The sequence below is a fragment of the Phaenicophaeus curvirostris genome, chromosome 27 (assembly GCF_032191515.1).
Source record: "Phaenicophaeus curvirostris isolate KB17595 chromosome 27, BPBGC_Pcur_1.0, whole genome shotgun sequence".
NCBI classification, from domain to species: Eukaryota; Metazoa; Chordata; class Aves; order Cuculiformes; family Cuculidae; genus Phaenicophaeus; species Phaenicophaeus curvirostris.
Genome location: NC_091418.1, coordinates 3,167,759 through 3,184,838, shown reverse-complemented (window position 1 = coordinate 3,184,838; position 17,080 = coordinate 3,167,759).

Below are 17,080 nucleotides of genomic sequence, written 5' to 3'. Positions count from 1 at the left end.
AGGCTGAATATTAGGAAGAAATTCTCCACAGAAAGGGTGATTGGTCCCTGTCCGAGGCTGCCCAGGGAGGGGGTTGAGTCACCTTCCCTGGAGGGGTTTAAGGGACGGGTGGACGAGGTGCTGAGGGACATGGGTTAGTGATTGATGGGAATGGTTGGACTTGATGATCCAGTGGGTCTCTTCCAACCTGGTTATTCTATGATTCTATGATTCTCTTAGAAGGAAGGATCTTCTAAGGTTAGATTAAAAGGAGGAAGCCCCAGGACTTCATTCTTGGAGCTCATTACCAGGGTCCACTGTTTGGAACGAGAGGAACTTTGGTCTTTTCATGAGCACAACGTTGTCTGAAGTTGTCCTGGAAAATCCCAAGGGAAGGGGAGAAATTTGTGCCAGGGGAGGGTTAGGCTGGATATGAGGAAAAGGTTCTTTCCCCAGAGGGTGGTGAAGCCCTGGAACAGTCACCTCCAACCTGCAGCCCACAGGGTGTTACACCAAGAAGACGCCTGCGAGCACACGTGGTGTTGAAGCTCACACTGGCTGGCAAAGTGACTTACGCTCTAATGTGCTACAAATATCCAAGTAAAAGGGATGTGTGACTGGACCACATCCTGCTAAGTGTCAAACGCTGCTTTCAGTCCTTCCTCTGGTCACTGGAAGAGGTGCTGGCCCAGCACCACCAGGCAGGATTGATCTGTCGGTGCTCCAGGCGCAGAGCAACAGTGAGAAGTCACACCATGAGAAGGCTGGAGTGCTTGTGATGGATCTTTCCAACAGTGAAAACTGCCTTTTTTCCTGCTCCCGCATTTAGATAGCACCTGTCAAAGAAGATTAGAAGAGGGAAGATGACATGGACTTAAGAAAAAGATTTCTAGTGGCCAGAGAGGGTGATAACGCCCACTGTGCCGCTACTTGGTGTGTCAGGCTTTTCTGCATCAGAGCCCTGCCTTATTAGTCAAGAAAGAAAAAAAAAAAACCAACCACCTACAGTTGTAAAATCATATCGGTTCTCTGATGCTGGGTGCTGCAGGTATTTTCTTCCACAAAGAAAATGAGTGTATTTCAAGTAAATTGATAGGGGAAGTGACATGCCATTTTTTAGCTACATAATTTAAGATGCTTGAGGACAGCTTCAAATGTAGATGGTGAATGCTTATTGCTTCCTCACCACCAGCCCTGCTGCAGCACCTCGAATTCAGCATCAGGGATGGCTCTCTGGCCAAATCCTTTCTCCAGTTACTATGATGCAGAACAGCATGTGCGGAGCTGTGGGATTTTTTTCCTTTGGAAACAGTTGAAACAGCCCCTTTTTTTTTTTTTTTTTTTTTGCTAAAGAATTTTTTCCATGAACTATCTTTTCCTTTTATTTCTTCATTCTTTAGGACTTCATAGTTTCTATGGCAGTGAAACCATGCACTTCAAATTCTTATCTCAAGGTTTTGAGTTTATTTTCATGGCAGATACAAGCAGCGATGCCTGTGCTGATCTCAGACATGGTTTATTTTTATTCTTATATATCAGCAGCTATTTGTCACACTACCTTGCAATGTGGGACTCACATTTATATGGTTTGGGGAGATGTAACTCATTTTCTGTTTAATCCACTGTCTGTCAAAGGGAGAGATTTAAGATAGAATACTGTGGGCTTTCTGACATGGCTCACAATTTTTTTTATGTGTGTATTTATTTATTCTTCATGCAAGCTCTCTCATTTGTTAGAGCAAGTGCAAAAGAAAGTTGATTTTCCAGCAGATGTAATTTGAGAAAATCTCTCAATGTGGATCGGAACTGTAGATGTGAACCTGCCAGGATTCTGGAATGTTAAGGATGTCTTAGTGAGCTGATTGAGCAGTGAAGAAAGTCTGAGAAACAGGATGGTCAGTGTTCATAGAACCACAGAATGGTTTGGGTTGCAAGGGACCTCCAAGCTCATGCAGTTCCACCCCTGCCATGGGCAGGGACACCTCCTACTGGATCAGGGGCTCCAAGCCCCATCCAACCTGGCCTTGAACCCCTCCAGGGATGGGGCAGCCACCCCTGCTCTGGGCAACCTGGGCCAGGACCTCCCCACCTTCACAGCAAAATATTTCTTCCTAAGATCGCATCATGAAGAAATCTCCCCTATTTCCACCTAGGGACCTCTGGTCCAACACCTCTGCTCTATCAGGGTGACCTAGAGCAGGTTGCACAGGATGCAGAAGCCTTAGCAAGTTCCTCCCTTCTTGTTTATTCTCTGGTTAAAATTAAACAAACCCTAACGTTGATGGTTTCCTTGAAGTGCTTTGAGATCCGTGAACTAGAAAGTTCTTCCTCTGAAGAACCTGACAGCTCTTGGAACACGGTGCTATTGAGGCTGAAGGTGAACATGGATGTGGAGAGATGAGGTGACTTGCAGAATGATGACAAGTGGGAATGACAGCTGAAACCCCGCACCCCCAGGCTGTGCTCGCTCCTCAAAAGGTGTCAATGCTTCTGCTGGGTGGCAAGGTGGCTCACACAGCATCCTGAGCTGGAAGGGACCCAGGGGGACTGGGGTGCTGTCAGCCTTTTGTCTCACAGAGCGGCAGGGAATGGTAGAGCTCAGAAAGCACCGAGCCACTTAGCACCCAGCAGCTCCACATCCTCGCTTTGTCGTGTGCGTAACCACCGAGAGGGAGAAGCTCCTGTCCTGAAAAGCTCCGGCTCAATCCAGCAGGCAGAGAAGAGGCAGGAGGAGGAGGAGGGGAGCTGAAGAAGCTCACTCGCAGTTGGCATGGGTGCTCAGAGGTGGAGCTGAGAACAGGTCCTGGCCTCCAGGCTCGCTCCCTGGCTGGCACTCTCCTTCACCCAAGCTGTCACCAACCCGCACGGTGCTGGGGGAGGCATGTCAGACGTGCCTTGATGATTTGCACCCACCCTATGTGACGACAAGCTAGGGACAGCATCCTGCCTAAAAAAAAAAAAAAGAATCACAGAAATTACTCTAGACCTTTCTCAAAAAGCAAGAATATGCATGAGTGTAGGTGTGATTCTTTCACGGAAAGAAAAACCCTTCAGGAGACACTCGAGGGGTGTCAGCTGGAGAAGGACAGATCTCTACAGCCCAAACCTTAGCACAGGAGACTTTGCTGTGACTGAGAACATCCCGCGTTAGGTGGTGGTTATTTTAGGGAGTCTCCTTCTGTCTGACGTGTCTCTAACTCTAAATAAGACTTTTGTCTTTCTGGAGGAAAGTTTGGAATGAAAAGTCGTGGCTGCTTGATGTCACACCAGACTTGCAGTTTCCTGAAAGGGAATTTGGCTTGGGAAACTGCCCTTCCTGAGGGCTGCTCAGTATGATAAGGAATCAAAATGTGCCATCTAGTGCAATCAAGGGATTAGGGGAATCTCAGTGGATTGATGGCTGCTGAGGGTGTGATGTAATGGGCATAATTCAATGTGCATTCACAGCCCAGAAAGCAAAACGTACCCTGGGCTGCATCCAAAGCAGCAGGACCAGCAGGGCAAGGGAGGGGATTCTGCCCCTCCACTCTGGCCTTGTGAGACCCCACCTGAAGCCTTGCATCAAGTTCTGGAGTCCTCAGCACACGAAGGACATGGATCTGTCCGAGTGAGTCCAGAGGAGGCCACGGAGATGACCCGCGGGCTGGAGCACCTCCTGGATGAGGACAGGCTGAGAGGGTTGGGGTTGTTCAGCCTGGAGAAGGGGACCTTAGAGCAGCTTCCAGTATGGAAAGTTACTCCAGAAAAGCTGGGAAGGGACTCTTAGAATCATAGAATAACCAGGTTGGAAGAGACCCACCAGATCATTGAGTCCAACCATTCCTATCAAACAATTCCTCTTGATGTGGGAGTTTAGAGATAGGGTGAGAGGAAAAGGTTTTAAGCTGAAAGAGGGGAGACTGAGATGAGATCTTGGGAAGAAATGTCTTGCTGTGAGGGTGGGGAGGCCCTAGAACAGGTTGCCCAGAGCAGTGGTGGCTGCCCCATCCCTGGAGGGGTTCAAGGCCGGGTTGGATGGGGCTTGGAGCCCCTGATCCAGCGGGAGGTGTCTCTGCCCATGGCAGGGGTGGAACTGGATGGACTTCAAGGTCCTTTCCAACACAAATTGTTGTATCATTCTGTGAGAACACACGGCAAGAGGGAAAGAGGAAACTGTTGGTACCCGAGTGTTAAAATCAGAGGATGAAATTTGTTCAGAGGCAAAACTCTTTTCTGAGGTCTGGTGTTGAGGGCAACAGTCTGGTCTCATCCTTTCTGGTCAATCTGTCTCAGTTGATGCTGCTAAGCTGTGATGAATTAATCATGGTCCTGAGCCTTTAAAGCTATCATGGATACAATGTGAGGTTACTGCAGGAAAATAAATGTCTAGGAATGAATGTTATGTTACTGCATTTTCTTGCGATTCTGGTTCCATACCCTCTGACGGCAGCCAATAAATTTGGAGGCTTGAAACACCACAAAAGGCAACTTTCAGGCAAGAGAGTGTACAGAGCACTGATGAGATGACAGTAAACAAAAGAATTAGGTTGTATTACCAGGAAGATCTCAAAGAAGTAAAGTCTGAAATAGCTCCCTGTGAGATTTGGGCCAGACAATGATATAAAGAATGCTCTGGAGAGTGTTCTGTCATTGTCAGAAGGACAGGCTGTGGGAAGCCAGCTCAGAGAGATCTTCTCCATCATTTCTATGAGCCGGTATGGTTAGGTGCTGTCAAAAGAGCATCAGAGGAACATTTCTTCTGGATTAGACACTTGCTATCAGCCTGGAGTACTGGACAATTGATGATGTGAATTCTTTTGATGCACTGGACAAGGCCCATGAAGGCTGAGAACATTTGTCAGTCTTGGATGAGTCTCTTCCCAGACAAAACTCTGCCACCCTTGTCACTTCAAGGGAGTTTATTACTTCTTAGTGAAAAGCAAGGGAAGAAATATAACTGATGAAATGAGACTTGCGGCGCATTGCAAACCCAGCTGCATAAACCAGGTGAAAATGGAGCACATGAAGCTCCAAACTCTGGCCTGAAGTAGTTTTTTGCTGTGCACGGATGGAAAGCTCATGGAATTCTTAAATTCTTACAAACCTCTCTGATTTCTGAAACTCCAGTACGACTGATCTAAAACTCTATCCAAACTATTCAATATTATTTATCTATCTTTGCGTACTGTCTAGAGAAGTGGTCACCCATCAGCCCCTGGTGCAAGTGGTGGACAAAATCAGCATGGAGCAAGTTGCACAGATGGACACGATGATAGAGATGGGTGATGCAGATGGCCTGAGATCCAAATTCTGCTTTCGTTTACATGTGGGGGTTCTAATTTAATCATAGAATCACAGAATGGTTTAGGTTGGGAGGGACCTTAAAATCCATCCAGTTCCTCCCCTGCCATGGGCAGGGACACCTCCCACTGGATCAGGGGCTCCAAGCCCCATCCAACCTGGCCTTGAACCCCTCCAGGGATGGGGCAGCCACCCCTGCTCTGGGCAACCTGGGACAGGGCCTCCCCACCCTCACAGCAAAACATTTCTGCTGAAGATCTCATCTCAATTTCCCCTCTTTCAGCTTAAAACCAATCCCCCTTCTCCTATCCCTGCCCTCCCTGATCCAGAGTCCCTCCCCAGCTTTCCTGGAGCCCCTTTCAGCAGTGGAAGCTGCTCTAAGGTCTCTCTGGAGCCTTCTCTTCTCCAGGCTGAACAACCCCAACTCTCTCAGCCTTTCCTTGTATGGAAGGTGCTTCAGCCCTCAGATCATCTCTGTGGCCTCCTCTGGGCTTGGTCTAACATAGGACCCCAGGTGAGCTCTCTAGAGTTAGAGTAGTGGGAGAGAATTGCCTCCCTTGACCTTCTGGTCACAAGTAATGATGTAATATTGTATAATGACGTAGCCTGAAAGATAAAGCCTAAGTGTTGTAAGGAGGGATGAAATGGCTTTGTTGTTAGAGTATTAAAATGGAGTTTGGGGATCTGTGTCTTGGTAACTCCACAGTCCCACATGATGTTAAGCTAAGACTGAACCCCCTGTCTTTGTTCTCCACCGCTTACACGGAACACCACGCTTTATTCGTATAGAGTATTGACTCTTTATATACACAATTTCCTATGTGTGTGGGCATCACATTCAGTCCTGAGACCTCTACATGTAGCTTCAGTATTTAGTGCGGAGCCTAAATGCTTCGCAGATGTTGCCTACATCTTGGAGGATGCATCCCAGAAGTAGGTAACGGTGAGTGACGTTACCAGTGACCCTTATAGTTGGTGTGTTAGAGCTGGTAGGATCACTCAGGAGCTCCTGACCCCCAAAGGCTGCTCAATTGACTCCTTTCACTGACAGCATTTTTAGGCTTAGGCTGCGGCTTAGATGTCTAAACCACATCTAATGTTGAGGCTGACACATCTGATACTCGGAAAGTGCTCGGAGCACACGCGCTGTCAGTGTCAGTGACTCAGCTGTCAAGCGTTAACTCTTCACACTGCACTTAGTCACTTGTCATTATCTACTCATATCTTTGTCAATGTTTCCAAGAGGAAAAAAAGAGACAAAAACCTGGATGGGAGTTTGGGCAGTCTTCTCAGAACCTGTCTTTGAGTAATCTAAATGAGGCACCTATGTTAGATGCTGGAAGTCAAAGGAAATTAGGACGTGGGCCAGGAAAAAGTTCCTAGTGCAACTCGTGGGAAGGTTTGCAAGGCAGAGCAGCTTCTCCTCCTGAACCAAACAGGTCCTTGCTGCCAGGAGGAGAAGCAGCTCCTGGTTTAGAAAGATCACAGAAAGCTTTGGGTTGGAAGAGACCTTAAAGGGTCCTTATGAGGAGCGTCTGAGAGAGCTGGGGGTGTTTAGCCTGGAGAAAAGGAGGCTGAGGGGAGACCTCATTGCTCTCTGCAACTCCCTGAGAGGAGGTTGTGGAGAGGAGGGAGCTGGGCTCTTCTCCCAAGGGACAGGGGACAGGACGAGAGGGAATGGCCTCAAGCTCCACCAGGGGAGGGTCAGGCTGGACATTAGGAAAAAATTCTTCACAGAAAGGGTCATTGGGCAGTGGCAGAGGCTGCCCAGGGAGGGGGTTGAGTCACCTTCCCTGGAGGGGTTTGAAGGACGGGTGGACGAGGTGCTGAGGGACATGGGTTAGTGATTGATGGGAATGGTTGGACTCGATGATCCAGTGGGTCTTTTCCAACCTGGTGACTCTATGATTCTAAAGCCCATCCAGTTCCAACCCCCCTGCAGGAGCAGCACCATCTTTATCCAGATCATGTTGCTCAGAGTCCCGTCCAACCTGGCCTTGAATGTTCTCAGGGATGGAGCCTCCACTATCCCTCTGGGCAACCTGTGCCAGTGCCTCACCACCCCCACTGTAAAAAAATTCTTCTTTATATCCAGTCTAAATCTCCCCTCCCTAACTTTATAGGGAGGCACCGAGAGGGAGCCAGTGGAGGGGAAGGAAGAAAGCAGTTTCTTAGATCTGTAGAAAGGAGAACCTGAGGGAAAAGAGACTTTCAGGAATTGCTCCTCGGTAAGCAGATCTCATGATGGATTTCATAAGGAAGATCTAAATGAGCACAAGGATCACAATGAGTAGCTATGAGGCTATAATAATGCGTAAAGGTTTTGGACCACAGGAATGGTAAAGGAGAAGGGTCACCAGATGGGAAGAGAGAAGAAATTGGTGCTGGAGATTCTGACTTCAGCAAGGAAATGTTTCAAGGGAGGGATGGGATAATTCAGGGCTCCTGCTACAGGACCACGACCTGGCAAAGTGGGCTTTAATCGTGGCTTTTCTGGATCCTTGCACCCAAAAGTGGAAATAGAAAGCAGGATTAGACCTTTACTGCCTGGGCATTTTCTGTCTTTGGAAATGGGAGCAGAAATAATACCTTCTTGCCTCACGCAGCTGTTATCAAACTTAGTACATGAATGTTTGCAAAAGGCTTTGAAGGGAAGTACTAAGTCTTATGAAAAAACCTTCTCTTATCAGTGAATCCCCATGTCTGCGCTCTCTCCAGCGGGGCAGCAGGCCCAGCCCAAATAAATCTGATGATTCCACAGATGGCTTTGGCTGCAGAGGCTGAAGATAAAAGTTATTCAAAGCTAAATCTGTGATTTTAGGCATGTATGAAGCTGGTGCAGTGTATTAATTCACCTGTGAGATGGATAAATAGGATAGATTTCTCTCCAGACCTATATAAGTGGCATAGCTCCCTCTTTTTTGGCTGGTACAATAGGTTTTTTGCACCACTACTTAAGTGGTGCAACCTTCATCCTAGGGGTTATGAAGAGACATCATTTAGCTGGAATTTTACCTGAACTTAAAGCTGGGAGACCTTGGCTTCAGTTGTTTTATTTGACTGATCTTCCTCCTGATGACTTAGAAAGGCGATCCAGGATTCTTTTCACTAAAATTGTGTTAAAATTACCAACCTCTAGAAGCAGGAGTGAGTTGGAGGAAACTCTGACAAGGTTTTGGTGTCACTAACACTCCGATTACGTTTCGTTTTGGAACATATGCTCGGCATCTTCTCCGAGCCCCTGCTTCAGCAAGCAGCACTGAGTCACTCCGATGGCGAACGGCCCTGGGCGTCCAGGGGTTTCTTTTAGCAATGAATGTTTCTACAGATAAATTTAGACTGTTCAACAGGACTAGAAGAGATGCTTCCAATTACGCTTGTTCAACAGGAATAGAAGAGATGCTTCCAATTACGCTAGCCACGTAGAGCCAGGGGGGTCAGCCTCCAATTTGCACTTCAAAGGGGGTTAGACATCCACAGGTGAACTCCAGCTGCTTTAAATACCAAATACCTTCAACTTTTATTGAAAGTTGACTCTTGCTTGGGGCTGCTGTTTTGCGTACTCTTTCCACGCTGGCTCACAAAACAGAAAGCTTGATTTTGGAAATAAAAATTAATGTGCTACATCATCTACTAGCACGAGAACGTACGTTTGATAGGCAGGAATACCAGGCTCATTATGAGTGCTGTTAGTTAACCATAAAAACCTGAGATTGTGAAACCCAAAAGACATCTGCCTTGTGTCTAGCTCTGCCTTTTAATGTTCTGTAGACAATACAGCTGTATCTTAGACCTCCAGTCTGTCTCCGATGTGCGCTGTTACCCTCGTATAAATATACGACTCAACATATATCTTCAGGGTTAGCTTTGACAAGACAAGATTGCAGTAATGGTCAAAAGCAAAAGCATTAATACAATAAATAACATTTCACATTTGAGTGCAGCAGCTTAAAGCTTTTAATTCACATCAGATCCTTGTGGAAGAGAATACAATTGGGGTGAACAAGGCACTCAGAGGGAAAGCCAGTTACCCAAAAATCCTTACCACAGGCATTAGTGAATTCTGAACTCCTGCCCTGCTCTTAATAGCCAATAGACATTTTCTTTCCTCGTGGATAAAGCAGTCTGTATAAATATAAAATATTAATATTCTCTTGCTCCTTTGAATGTCTCATATATGAATTCTTTAAAGCGAGGATTATCTCTTACCATGTTTTTAAGTGGCACAAAGTCACGCGGAAGAAATTATGGGCTGGAGAGGCTGACATAATAAATGTTTGTGACGTTCTCAGATGCTTCAGGAATACAAGTTCTCCAGCTGGAGGAATTTGTACATTTTTAAAGCAAGCATAAATTTGCTTCTCTAAGTAATTTCAGGGCCCCTTCTGGACTGGGTGAAGCTCAGAGTAATTCACAGAGTGCAGCACATGCATCTGGGTGCTGCTGTCAGGTATAAATGCATCTCTCCTCCTACTGCTGCAGCGGGATGTGATTCTGAGTCTGCAACCCCAGCTCCAGGGATGGGGCAGCCACCCCTGCTCTGGGCAACCTGGGCCCACCCTCACAGCAAAACATTTCTGCCTAAAATCTCATCTCAATCTCCCCTCTTTAAGCTTAAAACTATTCCCCTTGTCCTGTACCTGTGCTCCCTGATCAAACTCCCCTCCCCAGCTTCTCTGCTCTGAAGCCTCCCTGGAGCCTTCTCATCTCTAGTTGTATTTTATTTTTTTTCACTCCCTGCTCTGAAGAGTTTTGATGCAAATCAGTGAGAAATCGTCTTGTGCCTTGCAGGCTAGGCACAGCATAATCGAGATATTTGCCAGGTGTTCTCTAGGAGTCACAGACTGACCCCCAAATCCCTTCTGCCCTGCCTTTCCCCACACCTCAGCCGCAAGATGATCCTCGTTTCTCTGTAAACATTTATATAATGTGAGTACTGAAGTGTGTCCTTTACGCAGGCTCCACTTTCATCCACAGCAACTGCATCAGTCCTATCTTAAATCGAGCCCCAAAGCCCTGGGAGTTTTTGCTAGCGCATCATCTGTCAGAGGTCTTTCTACCCGAATAATTTTGCGTACACCCAGCACATGCCAAGGGTAGGATCAAATTAATTGGCTTCTCCTTCTAACAAAACATTTTTCGGAATGGGATATCAACTCGATCATCTGGCACAAATCATCTGGTTCCTTTCTCTTTCCCTGCCTCCCCACCCTTTTTATGGAAGGCAAAACAAAGGGATCCTTTAGGATGGTACTTTCAGTGCCATCATCTCCAGTGTCATTGTGACATTTCATCACAGAGCAACACCTCCTTGCCTTTCCAATTACATTAAATTTTCAAGATGTCTCAGAGCCAGCCCAGAGCAAACTAGATCAGATGGATGCCCGACTGCAAATGTTTCCAGGCCCTTTTAAAGAACTGGGAGAGATTTAGGTGTCTCTAGTCCAAACAGAGGTAGACAATACATTTATTCTGTTCTCTCTGTGCCAGTAAAGTCCCAGGGACCAGACTGGAATGGAGGAGAGGCAGATGGGAGTGAAGTGGTGATGAAATGCAGCCATCTGTAGGTCAGCCCTGGATGAAAATGCCAAACGTTTAATTATATGGTAAAACCTCCCCCATTCCCCTGAAAATAGGTTTGTAAAAGTCAGGATCAAGGATGACTGTCTTGGGTTTCTCTTCCTGCTGTGTTCCTTCCAATTCTGCTGTTTGGCTTTTCAGTACTGTGCAAACTGAGATGGAAAACCATTTTTTCTAGGCATCTTTTAAGAGAGTGCTGGGTACCACTGAATCCTCTTGCACATCTGCTGCCGTGGGGAGTGGGGTGTATGTCCACAGCTGCAGAATTGGGCATCTTCAGTGCCTGCAAGCAAGCACGTGGAGGAATTTCAGAGAACCTCAGTTGACCTTTGGGGTGCATGTCCCAATGCAAACTCCTGAGCCTCTTTTCTGAATGAACATGATGCTATATTGGATGAGGATTTGAGCAACCTGATGGAAACTGTCCCTGCCCACGGCAGGGAGGTTGGAACTGGATGGGCTTTAAGGTCCCTTCCATCCCAAACCATTCTGGGATTCTATGCGTAGGGGAGGAGAGAGCTGGCAAAGAGCATTTCTGCAAGTCATGCCTATTTTGATGCCACATATACAAGATCTGCCATAAACGTTGGGCTGGAGAACAAGCCTTATGAGGAGCAGCTGAGAGAGCTGGGGGTGTTTAGCCTGGAGAAGAGGAGGCTGAGGGGAGACCTCATTGCTCTCTGCAACTCCCTGAAAGGAGGTTGTGGAGAGGAGGGAGCTGGGCTCTTCTCCCAAGGGACAGGGGACAGGACGAGAGGGAATGGCCTCAAGCTCCACCAGGGGAGGGTCAGGCTGGACATTAGGAAAAAAATTTTCACAGAAAGGGTCATTGGTCCCTTTCCGAGGCTGCCCAGGGAGGGGGTTGAGTCACCTTCCCTGGAGGGGTTTAAGGGACGGGTGGACGAGGTGCTGAGGGACATGGGTTAGTGATTGATGGGAATGGTTGGACTCAATGATCCAGTGGGTCTTTTCCAACCTGGTGATTCTCTGATTCAGCAGCACACAATGCTTCTCAGGTATTTGGTGCTTCTGCCTTGGAATTTGGCTTTAAACCCTGGCTTACACCTGTATTCAACTGTCTTCTCAAACTGTTCTTGATCATCCCGTATTTAGTGACTTTTATTAACAATACAAGACTGGTAATGAGATTACTAAAAAATGTTTGTGGGACAAATTAATTTAGAAAGATACACCTGTTTGAGGACTCGAGGCTCTCTGAGGCTCGACTCTCTTAGCTGCAATTCTTATTACATAAACAGCAACTGAGTTTGGATCCATTTCATTCTAATATTAAGCAATAGTTTTTCTTTTAATCTCTTAATGTTTTCCCCAGGCATTTTGGAGGTGGTAGGGAAGATCCTGAGTAATAAAGCATGAATCGAATGCGCTAGCAGGAATGGGAAGTATCTCTGCGATGTCAACATTGCTTTGTCTCAGATGTTTAACAATAATGAAACATATAAAAGCTTTCTTTTGACTAACAGACTGCTGCTCACTGGAGTGAGAGAACAGATGACCTGCTCCGTACTCTGATTCTGTGCCCTGTGTTGCTCTGTGTGGTTCCCCTCCCTAGGACACAAGTCCCTGAGGAGTATGTGATTTTTATTTTTTTTTCTGGTGGATAAACTGGCAGCTTTTAACGTGGAGTTGATTTCTGCTTTTGGCCTTTGGGAGAGGCAAATTTTTTTTGAGTGCCTTTTGGAGACTTCTCAATTAATATTCATTAAAACTGGGTTGCTGCAGCCAGCTGAACAAGCACAGGCACACTCGTGGTAGCCTGTCTTCCCATCCAAAGCTGTTTCCAACTGCAGATCAGAGCTCCAGGGCTGCTCAGCACCGGGCTCCTGCAGCTCAGCTGCTGGGATGCTGACAGCTTGTGTCAGTGCTGTACGTGCATGTGGGGTTCCCGCTGAAGGATATCTACTTTAACTAAAAAAACCTGTTTTAAAATGCCTCAGACCTGTGGAAGTGGCTGGTTTGGTGTCTGTGAACAGCCAGGTAACTCAGGGACGGGCTCTCCTTGACTTGCTCAAGGGTTATGGCATGACAGCACAGGCTGTTTGCAGATGGATCTTTTGCTATGTGGCTCCAGTGCTGTGAACTGTGGACATCAGTGATTCAGAGCAACACGGGGAAAGGAGACGCTGGGAATCAAATCTGCCTGACAGGTGAATAGATTTGTATTTGCAGAGAGAGGCTCAGAGCAAAGCAAATGAGCAACTGTCCTTTCAGCTGCTCAGCCATGGCCAAGGGGCTCTGGAACATGGTAAATGATCTAGTATGGGCATCCAAAACCTTAGTCCAGGGCTCACCAAGTCAGTATCTAGGATTAGGACTTGCAAAACCACTGCTCTGCTGTGGTGGTGGAGCCAGAGCTGTGAGAATCATAGAATCACCAGGTTGGAAAAGACCCATCAGGTCATTGAGTCCAACCATTCCCATCAATCACTAACCCATGTCCCTCAGCACCTCGTCCACTCGTCCCTTAAATCCCTTCAGGGAAGGTGACTCAACTCCCTCCCTGGGCAGCCTCTGCCACTGCCCAATAACCCTTTCCATGAATTTTTTCTTCCTAATGTTCAGCCTGATCCTCCCCTGGTGGAGCCTGAGGCCATTCCCTCTCGTCCTGTCCCCTGTCCCTTGGGAGAAGAGCCCAGCTCCCTCCTCTCCACAACCTCCTTTCAGGTAGTTGGAGAGAGCGATGAGGTCTCCCTTCACAGAGCTGCGCTCAAGTCTTGCTCTTGGCACTCGTTTCCAGTAGGAACAATTGAAGGTAACATTACTTAGGGTGGCTCCTCTAATTGTTGGTGGACACTGATGAAGTCCCTCAGAGTCCATTCTATTCAGTTGTGAGTTATGGCTTCTCACAGTGATTGTCCTCCCTGCAATGAAGGTGATTTCCACTCCAGTAAGCTACCCTGATTTTCCACAGCTCAGATGAGTAGTTCTCTTATTCTTCCATGTATTTCCTTCAGAGGAAATAATCTTATGTTGAAGCAGGGTGATGGCAGAAAGATGAGGTGTAATAGTATGGACGAAGGGGAGTCCACACTGCTTTTTACTGCAGAGATTTTCTTTGAGCTGATTAAACTTCCCTTAATAAATCCACCTGAGGGAAGTTATAGAGGGTACAAGACTTTTAAAATGAGCCTGTCATCTCTAGAAGTCCACTAGTTGCTGTTCCTTAGTGACCACGTCCATAAAGTAAGCAAGAAGGAATGAGCAAAGGGACTGTGACTCGAGTAAATATTTCAGGATAAAGCAACTTTAAAAAAAAATGTGTTGTAAACAAGGGTGGGAATTTATCTCTGGATTTGGTGCCGTGGCGGGTTAGAAGCAACGTGTTTGAGAGGGTGGAATGAGTCATGTTGGCTGGAAAGTGTGCATGCAGCCATCTATCGTCGAGCGAGTTGGCACAGGCAGCATCGCCTGGGTCACATCCGACGTGGAGGGGCTGCCAGCAGCGAGCAGGAGCAAACGTTTGCATGAGCCCAGGTAGGATTGTAGCCCAACAAAGGAGTCCTCCAAGGAAAATCCAGGCCATGCTGGCAACCAGAGCGTAGGTCTCGTCTCTGAAGGCACAACCCAGGTTGATCGAACGGGGTTAAAGTTTATTTGAGATGAAAACCGTACAGTTTTCTTCTCAAACAAGGTGACTTCTTTAACAGAGTGAAACAACTTTGCAGAGGGTGATTGAGAAAGGAAGTCTCTGCTTTCCAGTCGTTGGCGAGGGGTCATGTTGCTTCTGACCCAAGGGAAATGTGTTTTATCTGTGTTGAATGCTTTGCTCGAAAGAAGTTTTTGCCTGCTGAGTCTTCCTTTCCACCAACCTGATGAAATGAAAACAAAAACAAACCCATTTCGAGTAGAAACTGCTTTTCCCCAGAAGGGCAGAGCTATGGGATTCTCTCTGGTATCCTCTCAGGACTTTGCTGCGCAAAACTAGGCAAAACAACTAACATTCCAAACCTACATCAACGAGGTAGGGTAAAATCCCAGGAGAGATATTAATTGTTCCTGAGAAGGAATGTAATCACAACCAGGTTGGGAGTTATTGATCCTTATGGAATTTGACAGAGTCAGAGGCAATTTGAGGTGGAAATTTGGGAAATGAATTAAATATAACTTTCTTTTAATAGGAATTCATAGGTCATTTAAGGCTTAATGATCTCTATATGGAGCTATTGGCTTTCCCTCCCTTAGGAGGAAAACACACACGGGGAAACAGTCCAGCTTGCTGGCTTGGGAGAAGAAGTAAGTGCCCTGAGAACCTCTGCTTAGGAGTCAAACTGTGTTGGGAAACAGAAAATCGAAGGATAACCAAGCACTAGAGGATCATAGAGTTGTTTGAATGGAAAAGACCTTTGAGATCATTGAGTCCTACTGTACCTGTCCACTACCAAGCCAATAGCTCTGAGCACCTTGTCTACCTGTTTTCTAAATCCCTTCAGGGATAGTGACTCAACTACCTCCCTGGGCAGCCTTTCCAGTGCCTGAAGACCCTTTCAGTGGAGACATTTTTCCTAATATCCAATCTAAACCTCCGCTGGTGCAACTTGAGGTCACTTTCTCTTGCTCTTTCACCTGTCACTTTGGAGAAGAGACCACAACCTCCTTTCAAGGAGCTGTAGAAAGTGATAAGGTCTCCCCTCAGCCTCCTTCTCTCCAGGCTAAACAACCCCAGTTCCCTCAGATGTTCCTCTGAAGCCTTGTTCTCCAGCCCCTTCACCAGCTTCATTGCAACAGGAATTCAGCTCTTATGGGTCCCAGTGGGGAAAAAGCAATAAAGGCCACCGAGGTTAAGTAGTGATGTGAGAGCAAAGAATTTATGTTAATTTTGCAGCGTATCTAAAAAGCACAAGCAGCCTCGTGGGGCAGTGAGATGGGAGGCATCTCTGTATGGTGGCAGAATCGAGCTGGAGGCAAGGATGGAATAGCAAGTGTAAAATCATGCCAAAGGCTTCAGCTCCCAAGAAATGGCTTTTTACACCTCCAGTCTCTGGGGAAAAAGGAAAGAGAAATGAGAAAGAAGGGAGGGGAACACGGCAAAGACAGATTGATTTCAACTGCTCTCTCTCTTTACTTTCTCCCGGAGAAAATGGAGGTGGAACGATTCCAAAGGCAAAGCTCAGTTGGCTGTTGGTGCTGCTAGGAGATACCTTAAGCATTAAGCACATCCAGGCAGCACGTCGTGTCGTATTAGAAGCTCTCCAAAGATGAAATAAGAGTTCAGTTATATATTTTTCATGAGGAGGACCTGGATGTTGCAGAGGTTAAGCTGCAGTGGGATAAAAGTGAGCACAGGGTTTTAAAGAAGAGCTTCTCTCAAAAAAAAAAAAAATACTATCAGGAATGGGAAGGAAATTGAAAGTCTTCAGAGGCTTGTCAGTGTTTTTAGATAAAAGTAATGTAATCAACAAGGCAACGGATGGGATTCTGCCCCTCTGCTCTCATGAGGCCCCACCTGGAGCCCTGTATTCAGCACAGGAGAGACATGGAGCTGCTGGAGCGAGTCCAGAGGAGGCCACGGAGATGATCCAAGGGCTGGAGAACCTCCTGTATGAGGACAGGCTGAGAGAGTTAGGATTGTTCAGCCTGGAGAAGAGAAGGCTCCAAGGAGACCTTAGAGCAGCTTCCAGTATGGAAAGGGGCTCCGGGAAAGGTGGGGAGGGGCCCTTGATGAGGGAGGGAAGGGACAGGACAAGGGGGAATGGTTTTGAGCTGAAAGAGGGCAAATTGAGATGAGATCTTAGGAAAAAATGTTTTCCTGTGAGGGTGGGGAGGCCGTGGCCCAGGTTGCCCAGAGCAGGGGTGGCTGCCCCATCCCTGGAGGGGTTCAAGGTCAGTTGGATGGGGCTGGAGCCCCTGATCCAGCGGGAGGTGTCCCTGCCCCTGGCAGGGGTGGGACTGGATGGGCTTGGAGGTCCCTTCTGCTCCAAACCATTCCATGGTTCTATGATAAAAAAGCAAACCACCCATGTCAATGCTTCAGTGAGATTTCTTATCGATTTTGCTGCGTTGGCCGCAGTCTCCAAAACACTTAATGAAACTATTCAAGACTGATGGGTCAGAATTCTGAAGCTAACATCAAGTGGTTCATTTTCCGTTGCCTGGGATAGCACGGTTGATTTGACCTTCTATCAGCCTTCTTCTTACTGCAGTTTGACACGTGAATTATGCTTTTAATATTTTTTTACTTTGCTATATGCCAAAACATAGAAAGAAGCAGAGCTGCGTATCA